Genomic DNA, 10262 nt, shown 5'->3' with positions numbered 1-10262 from the left:
ATCCGAATGGACTTAAACATCGCTACTAGAGAAAAGGTTTCATCATAGTCAATACCATGAATCTGCTTGAAACCTTTAGCTACCAAGCGACCCTTATAGATAAGTCCATCCATGTCAGTCTTTCTCTTTAAGACCCACTTACACCCAATGGGTTTTACCCCTTCAGGTGGATCAACCAAAGTCCATACTTGGTTGGTGTACATGGATTCCATCTCGGATCTCATGGCCTCTAACCATATCTCGGAATCTGGTCTCATCACAGCTTCCTGATAGGTGGTAGGCTCATCCTCTATGAACACAATGTTATCATGGTCAGACAAGAGAAATGAGTTTCTCTCAAGCTGATGACGTACCCTATCAGACCTGCGAAGAGGTATGTCTACTTGAACTGGTTGTTGTTGCTCAACTCCTTGTGGAAGAACATCATCCACAACACTTTGTGGTTCCAGTTCAACTTCCATTGAGGCTTCAGTGCTATTGTTCGCATCTTGAACTTCTTCAAGATCGAACGTGCTCCCACTAGTCTATCTAGAAACAAAGTCCCTTTCTAGAAAGACCCCAGTCTTTGCCACAACTACCTTGTGCTGACTGGGAATGTAGAAGTAATATCCCTTAGTTTCCTTAGGATATCCAATAAAGTAGCATTTGTCGGATTTGGGTCCTAATTTGTCTGAGACTTGACGTCTAACGTAAGCCTCACAACCCCAAATCCTCATAAAAGACACCTGGGCATCTCTCCCAGTCCATATCCTATATGGTGTCTTTATCATGGCCTTGGATAGAACTCGGTTGAGTATAAAAGCTGCCGTGTCTAGAGCATAGCCCCAAAGGTATATCGGAAGATCTGTGTGACTCATCATAGATTGTACCATATCTAATAGGGTACAATTCCTCCTTTCGGATACACCATTCTACTGTGGTGTTCCAGGAGGAGTGAGTTGGGATAGAATCCCACACTCAGCTAGATAGTCATGAAACTCATGGCTAAGGTATTCTCCACCTCGATCTGATCGAAGTATCTTAATACTCTTGCCAAGCTGGTTTTATACTTCATTCTTGAATTCTTTGAACTTTTCAAAGGATTCTGACTTATGTGTCATCAAGTACACATAACCATATCTATTGAAGTCATCAGTAAATGTGATGAAGTACCTATAACCGCCTCTAGCAGTGACATTGAAAGGGCCACATACATCACTATGTATGAGTCCTAACAAATCAGTCGCTGTTTCGCTGTGCCCACTAAAGAGAGTCTTGGTCATCTTGCCTAGTAGGCATGACTCGCACGTCTCATAAGATTCAAAATCAAATGGGTCCAGCAAACCATCCTTATGGAGCTGTGATAAGCGCTTGTCATTTATATAACCTAAGCGACAGTGCCAGAGATAGGTTTGGTTCAGGTCATTTGACTTGAACCTCTTGGTATTTATGTTATAGATAGGGCTTTCAAGATCTAGAATGTAGAGTCCGTTCATCAGAGGTGCACTACAATAAAACATATCTTTTAAATAAACAGAACAACATTTGTCCTTTATAATAAAAGAGAAACCTTTCTTGTCCAAACAAGAAACTTAAATTATGTTCTTAGTTAATGCAGGCACATAACAACAATCATCCAACTCTAATACAAGCCTAGAGGGCAGAGATAGAAAATAAGTCCATACAGCAACAGCAGCAACCCGTGCTCCATTGCCTACGCGTAGGTCCACCTCGCCCTTCGCCAATGCCCTGCAATTTCTCAGCGCCTGCACATTAGTACAAATGTGAGATGCACATCTGGTATCTAATACCCATGATGAAGAAATAGATAGATTGACTTCTATAACATATATACTTGAAGTGGAAGTCTCACTTCGCTTCTTCTTAAGATCTTCCAGTTACACCTTGCAGTTCCTCTTCCAGTGGCCGGTCTGACCGCAGTGGAAGCAGGTAGCATCCTTGGCGACCCCTCCTTTAGGCTTTAGTGCCTTGCCTTTGCCCTTGGCTTGGGACTTTCCTTTGCCTTTGGTCTTGCCCTTGCCCTTGTGTCTCAGAACCATCAGAACAGTGTGGGGCTTTGCCTTCTTAAGGTTCAGCTCAGCAGTTCTTAACATGCTAAGCAGCTCGGGCAGTGGCTTGTCAATTTCGTTCATATTGTAGTTTAGAATGAACTAACTATAGCTATCCTGCAAGGATTGCAAGATCAGGTCAATGGCCAGCTCTTGGCCAAGCGGGAATCCCAACCTCTGTAGGTTTTCTATGTACCCAATCATTTGAGTACATATGGGCCTACGGGAGCCCCATTTGACATCTTGCACTGAAACAGTGCCCTTGAGATCTCAAATCTCTCATGCCTCGCTTGTCCTTGATACAGTTGATGAAGATGTTCAACCATATCATAAGCGCCCATCAACTCGTGTTGCTTCTGAAGCTTAGAGTTCATAGTCGCGAGCATTAGACAGGACACATCTAATGCGTCATCTTGATGCTTCTTGTAAGCATCTTTGTCAGCTCGCGTGGCATTGGCAGGAGGAGCCTCTGGAATGGGCTGCTCCAGAACATACAGTTTACGTTCCTGGGTGAGAACTATTCTCAAGTTCCTGTACCAGTCCAGGAAATTTGCGTCGTTGAGCTTGTCCTTCTCAAGGACAGAACGCAGGGAGAAAGTGTTCGTATTCGACGTCATGGTTATCTACAACAGAAAAATGTAGAAAATAAATATCATATTCTTTTAAATCATTTAATTAGGCCTTTAACTAAATGATGCTCCCACTGAATTCTATAATTCATGTGGGACAAGATCCACATCATACTAACCCTTGAGTTAGCTTTGGCTAAATCGCCCAAGACTTAGTATGATCGGTAGGTAACAATTTACCAATTACATCTCTATGCAACTCTTATTTATAGGATCATTATCCGCAGTTATATTAAAACTTGAGTTAGCTTTGGCTAATACGCCCAAGAATTAATATAAATGTGATTATGTCCTATATTTCCAACCGTTGGAAGAATACCTATAGTTGTACTCGATCCAACCGAGTTAACTAGGAATACTCAATCTAATTGAGTTTGTACTCACCCATGCGTTGATAAGCGGGACCAAGATTGTCCCTCCGTACCCTACCAAGATAATATGTGTTGCTCTGCTTTGGCAGATTTAACAACACATGTGATCGAGATAGTGATAGGTATCACGGCACGGTAGGAATTAGAGTTGAAGCGATTTAGATCTAATCTAATCGTCGATGTGTATCAAATACGCGATAGATCTAATCTAATCGAAAGGGTGCATCTTGTACACGATTTAAATCTAATCAAATCGTTAAGCACTAATTAATTACTAATCATGCATCACATACACACAAGCAATTAATTAAATTAATTCGTGATTAGTCATGGCCCTACTACGATCTTCTCAAGCCAATGAGAAGATCGGATGGTCAACCTAGGGTCAACAGCTTCTCAAGCTCCTCCCTTTGACCACCTTGTGTTGCTCGCGCCTTCCTCGTAACTCCGTCTCAAGTGGATCTTCCACGGCTCCAATTTTGTACATTGCAATTTTGAAACTCGAGTTACATTCGAATCTAAACTAATTTACAACAAGAATAAATAGAGAAAGGCACGACGTGCAGGTCGCGTATCAAACAATACAGCACACACAATCACATGATGGCGCGCATGCCGTATTTTGAATTACAACACAAAATGTACCAATCCAATTGGGTCTTTTTGGGCCATGACTATCACAAATTATATATAATTCTAAATTATGTATTTTCAATAATTTTCTGTAATTTTAATACCAATTTTCACAATTTTTACGAGTAAAAATTCTCGGCGGTCCCGTTTAGCGATTTTCGGGCGTAATCGCGGAACGAATCCCCTTGCGGGGCCAGGGGCAGCGCCCCTACCCGCGATCTAACCATTGCGAGTGTCCCTAAGCAATCCTACAGTACCTTAGTCCGCTGTCCCAAAAAGTTTTGGGGCGAAACCTTGTCGTTTCGGAAAAAGCTTCTCGGTAGTCGAAGCCTACAAGTGTATAAACACTTGTGCTTCGCTTCTACGAGAAAATTACTCATAAAAACTATAAAAAACTTAAATTTACAGAAAATCACAGAAGCAATATTTTTCATAAAAAATCAAATTAAACTCGTACAAGTCTTCGCATATGGCTCTGATACCACTGTTGGGTTTTTCAGGCCGCGAAAATCGCTTTTTCGCGTCGCGGAAACCCCGAAGCCCCAAGCCACCGGATCCGTGCGAAGTAGAAATAAAAAAAAAATACGAGTATGAGTTTCTAATCTAGATCTACACTAGATTTACAAAGAGGAAACCCTTTATACCTTCGATGCGTTCCCTTTTCGTATCCCGCTCGTCCAAGGAGATGTCGGATCTCAAGTTGTCAAAGTAGACAACTCTCTAGAAGTATCCACACGAACTAATTAGGTGGAGAAGACCAAACAATAGGTGTGCTAGCACCTAGATGGTGTTCGGCCAAGAGAGGAGAGGAAGAGCAAAAAGAGAGAGCACTTGAGGAAGAAGAAGATGTAAATGACACCTGAATGAAAAATGAATTCATTCCCTTCACAAAAGTGGTCGGCCACTTTCACAAAAGTGTAACCCCCATTTTGCATTAAATGTGGCCATTAAAGAGATTTGTAACCTCCATAAGGTGGCACACACATGTGCTAAACATGATGATGTGGCACCTCATCATTGGCCACTTAATGCCAAGTCACAAATGATGTGGCATAAAGTCAAGTCAAACTTGACTCTTCCTCTTCCTCTCAAGTCAAGTCAAACTTGACTTAATCTCTCTCATGGTTGATCTAATCCAGCCATTTAATTCAAACCAATTTAATATAATGAATCTAATTCATTTAATTAAATTGATTCAATGAGTCATAATCTAAATTAGACTCATTGAACACATGAATCAACTTGAGTCCAACTCAATTAGCCCAATTAGGATTACTCTTAATCCAATTTGATTCATCAAATGAATCTAATTCTCTTGGTTTATCATATGAACCTAATCTCCATCTAATTGTCCTTAGTGTGTGACCTTATAGGTTCTTATAACGTTGGCAATGCCCCTAAACCCATTTAGGAGCATAAATAATGAGCGGTATCTAGCAACACATCATTACTACCCAAGTTACAAGAATGTCGAGATCCAACATCACCTTGTGACTACTAATTGTGACTCCTCACAATATATGACAAGTGTCCTTCTATCTTAGACATCTAGATTGATCAATGTGAGGCATAAACTGTGTCATCCTCTGACCAATCTAAATATTGATCTCTAAGTAGATTCACTAAATCAAATGAGCTCAATATCTCATATTGACTCATTTGAGCATGGCCATGCACTTCGTGGTCTCACTCTATCAAGAATATCGATGTCTCTCCCGTCATATAGGAGGGATAGATCCCATCTACTATAACGCCCGCCCCTCTTGCTAGTAGGGCGGGGTTACTTTACTTAACCATTACTATTGCGGAAACATACATGCATATTAAAATTTCTTTAGAAAGTAAAACAGTAGAAATATCCTGAAGTCATGCGGGACAATAACATAATACACTTAGTTCATGTTAACATAACAAAATAACATAAGCAGGTCTTTTATTTATCTTAGCCGAGCCACCACCACACATATCTCCTTGCCTCTCCTACAGCTCCCTTAGGTCATCCAATCTTTGCCTTTATCTGCGGTACAAGGAAAGTAAGCTATAAGCACACAGGCTTAGTAAGATCCTTTCCTACTCACAAAATCCATATATCAAGCATAAACATATAAACATATAATCATGGAAATATTATCATCTAACATCATATGGTGAATACGTAGCATCATAACATATTATCTCATAAAGATCATCAAGCTATGTCCTATCATAAATCATCATGTCATATAAATCATAAGAGCATAGCATGTCAAATCATAAATCATAAAGAACATCATGCTATATCACATCATAAATCATCATGTCATATAAATCATAAGAGCATAACATGTCATATCATAAATCATATAGAATATCATGCTATATCATATCATAAATCATCATGTCACATAAATCATAAGAGCATAGCAAGTCATATCATAAATCATATCATGCAAGATGTCTTTTAAAACATGTGTCATGTCATATGCAAGATGTCTTAAACATATCATATAGTACTTGAACATAATATCATCATGAGGGCCCGGCTTGTACCACATACATACATAAATGCGCGCAATCCCTAGGACAGGGTAGCAAGCCCCGAACCTACTAGGGATCTAGGTTCGTACTACGACCATCGACCTAGGGGAGTACTAAGGAGCTCATCCCTTTACTAGACCCGTTCATAGTCCGTCGGCCTAGGGGCGCTTATGGAGCCCACCCTTGGTACAAGCCATATAAAGTAAAATAGCATATCATGGTTCATGTCATAACATAACATATCATATCTTATCATATCATGAAGAGTGCTCTTAATCCCCAAAGGGAAGAAACTCTTAGGACTTCACTTATCATGTCATAAAGAGTGCTCTTAATCCCAACAAGAAGGGAAGCAACTCTTAGGCCTTTGCTTATCATATCATAAAGCATGCATATTTGGGCACATAACACATCTTAAGAGACATTATTATGTATGGATCAGAAGCATACATAAATGAGCATGTTATATGTCATATCATAAAGCATGCATACTTGAGCACATATCACATCATAAGAGACATAATCATGCATGATTCATAGGTATATGTAAATGAACACATCACCTATCATAGAAAAGACATGATCATGCATGGAATCATTAAATAACATCTCTTAATTCATAACGTAGCATGTGAGGGACATCTAGGCTCCTAAACCCATAATGGCCAAAAGTTAAAGAGTATGAACTTAAACTCTAAACAACATACAAGTATAAGAATCTCATGTTAACTTCATATCATATTGTTGGTGCAACCTTAGGTTAAGGTTGACCTGGTTGACCTGACTCGAGTTGACCTGACTCGAGTTGTGTTTTGATGTTTGACGATGTTTGACGAGAAGAGAGTTGTATTCTTGATGTTTGACAAGAATAGATGTTTGGGAGATTGTTGGTGCAACCGTAGGTCAAGGTTGACCTAATTCGGTGAAAAGTCCAAGTATGGAGACTTGGCACTGGAAAAGTCCAAGCAGGTAACTTGGCACTGGAAAAGTCTAAGTACGGAGACTTGGCACGGGGAAAAGTCCAAGCAGGTAGCTTGGCACGCGAAAAGTCCAAGTATGGAGACTTGGCACTGGAAAAGTCCAAGTACGGAGACTTGGCACGGGGAAAAGTCCAAGCAGGTAGCTTGGCACGCGAAAAGTCCAAGTATGGAGACTTGGCACGGGAAAAGTCCAAACAGGGAGTTTGGCGCGGGGAAAAGTCCTGGTGAGTGAAGCCAGGCAGTCGGAAAGTCCTGGTGAGTGAGGCCAGGCAAGGGAAAGTCCTAGTGAGTGAAGCTAGGTGAGTTGGAAAGTCCTGGTGAGTGAAGCCATGCAGTCGGGAAATCCTGGTGAGTGAAGCCAGGTGAAAATCCTAGTGAGTGAAGCTAGGTGAAAGTGAAAGTCCTGGTGAGTGAAGCCAGGCAGTTGGGAAGTCCTGGTGAGTGAAGCCAGGCAGATTGGAAATCTTGGTGAGTGAAGCCAGGTGAAAACCCTAGTGAGTGAAGCTAGGTGAAAGTCCTGGTGAGTGAAGCCTGGCAAGGGAAAATCCAGATGGATCAAGGGTGATCGGACATCTGGTGATGGGAAGTCCAAATAGGCCATAGGAGTGACCGGATACTTGGTACGGAGAGAAAAGTCTAAGTGGGTCAAAGGGATTGACCGGACACTTAGCGGGGAGTCCTAGCAGGTCAAGGGAGTGACCGGATGTTAGGCGCAATGTACCAACAGGTCAAGATTGACCGGATGTTGGTTTGGACTTGGTTTGGGGGAAAACCATGAGCTGGATCGATCTGGTGATCGATCCAGTGTGATACCGCGAATATTCTGATCGGTCTGGTGACCGATCAGTAAAACATCAGTAGCATACTCTATGATAACTGATCGGTTTGGTGACCGATCAGGAGTCGATCAGAAGCCCAACAGGAGCGAGGCGCAAGAGGGGCTGATCGGTCTGGGGACCGATCAACACAAAGTCTGATCGGTCCCCAGACCGATCAGGAAGTTCCCTGATCGGTCTGTGGACCGATCAGGAGGTTCCCTGATCGGTCCATGGACCGATCAGGGACGGAACAGAAGCGAAGGCAGGGAATAGGATCGGTCTGTGGACCGATCCACATGGAGCCTGATCGGTCCACAACCCGATCCAGGCACTAGCCGTTGTGACGCAACGGCTAGATTTCTTCTGTGTTTCTTCGTTTTCTTCGCAGGTTATAAAAGGAGGGCTGCTGCTGCGAGCCTGCGCTCTTCTTCTTCTTCTCCTTCTTCTAGCTTGCTGCTGCTTGCGATCTGAGCTTTGTTGAGCTCTCCCCAGTAAGGGAAGCTTCGTGTGAGCTTCCAGTCGACGGTCAGCTGCTGCTGTTGTCCGAGAAGTTGTTGCTTCACAGGTAGTCGACGAGAAGGCGAGTTAGTGTTTGTACATTGTTCTTGTCTTTCTACTTGTATTTCTTGTACTCCTTCTTGTTGTTGCAAGTTTTGTGGCGAGGTTTCTCCACCCAGAAGGAGTTCATATTAGCCGGTTTTCCGGGGACTCATCCACCGACGGATTGACTGGACTTGTCCACCTTACGGACACGCCGAGGAGTAGGAGCCCTAATCTCCGAACCTCGTTACATCGGTTTGTTTGAGGTTTGTCTTCTTTTCCTTCGTTTCTACGTGTCATTTTCCGCTGCGCTAACCCTAGTTTGTAGAAACGCGACGATTTGGGGTCGGCTATTCACACCCCCCCTCTCTAGCCTCCGTACGAAGGATCCTAACAAGTGGTATCAGAGCGAGGCGTGCTCTTCATCGGATTAACACCCGTGGGAGCACAAGCTAGAGAATGGATCGACTCGGAGAAAACATTATGTTTCCACCCTTCTACGAGTGCTGCGACTTCGCGTATTGGAAGGTAAGAATGAGGTATTTTCTTATGTCTAACCTTGAAAATTGGAGTTGTGTTCAATTAGGTTTCAAGCCTCCGATGGACAAGAAAGGAGAAACCCTAGAGAAGAAGGAGTGGACCAAGGAGCAAATCCACCAATCAACCATCAATGATGAGGTAACGAAAATCATTGAATTCTCTTTACCTAATGATGTTTTGTGTAGGATAGGTGGATATAACGATGCCAAGGAGTTGTGGAATAACTTGGCAAAGTTCCATGAGGAGAACTCCACTTCAAGTCATGAAGAGGAGTCAAGTGAGCCAAGGAGTTCACATCATGGAGGAATGGATTTAGAAGTTGAGGGCCACTCAACATCTAAAGAAGAAGAGGAGAGTTCTTCTTCAAGTTCGGAGCAAGAAGAAGAAGCTTCTACCTCCGGAAGGGATGAAGGAGAGAGCGTTCATCCATCCTCAAACCTAGGTAACTCAAGCATTTTAATTTCTAGCAAATTACACATAATGTGCTTTGAGTATAGGGAATTTGGGCACTACAAGAGTAAGTGTCCAAAGAGGGTTAGGAAGACTCCACCGGTGCCAAAGGTCAAGGAAGCCGGAGTCCCGACACGCAAAGGCAAGGAGCACGTGGTGTGCTTCCAATGCAAGCGAAGGGGACACTATAGGAGTCAATGTCCGAGGGGGAGGCAACCTCACAAGGACAAGAGACCGAGCACGTCAATAGGGGGAGCGAAGGCAAACCCTAAGGTAACATTTAAAGCTCATTATTGCAACTCTAATAAGACACATGCTAGTAGTTTTATTGCAATTGCTAATAATGATAAGCATGTTAACTTAAGGAACCAATATATGTGCTTAGGTGCTAAACATGTTAGCCTAGATAAGGATAACACTAGGAAAGCCAACCCTAGGATCAACTCATCTGAGGCTAAGGAAAATCTAGGTAGAAACCCCAAGACAACTAGACATATGCCTAGGAACACCTCAAGAAAGAATGATAAATTAAAACTTGAGGTTTTAGAGAAAGAAAATCAAGTCTTGAGGTCAAGACTTGACACTCTAGAAAAGGCCCTAAAGAATTTAGAGAAGTCAACTCTAGGGTCTAAGGGTCAAATTTCAAAGCCCAAGGACAAGAAAGGTTTGGGTCACAAACCTAAGTCCCAAATGGTCAAGCCCACCTATCATAATGTTCCATTCGATTATGGAACAA

The sequence above is a fragment of the Zingiber officinale genome, chromosome 2A (assembly GCF_018446385.1).
Source record: "Zingiber officinale cultivar Zhangliang chromosome 2A, Zo_v1.1, whole genome shotgun sequence".
NCBI lineage: Eukaryota > Viridiplantae > Streptophyta > Magnoliopsida > Zingiberales > Zingiberaceae > Zingiber > Zingiber officinale.
This window is presented reverse-complemented; position numbering follows the sequence as displayed.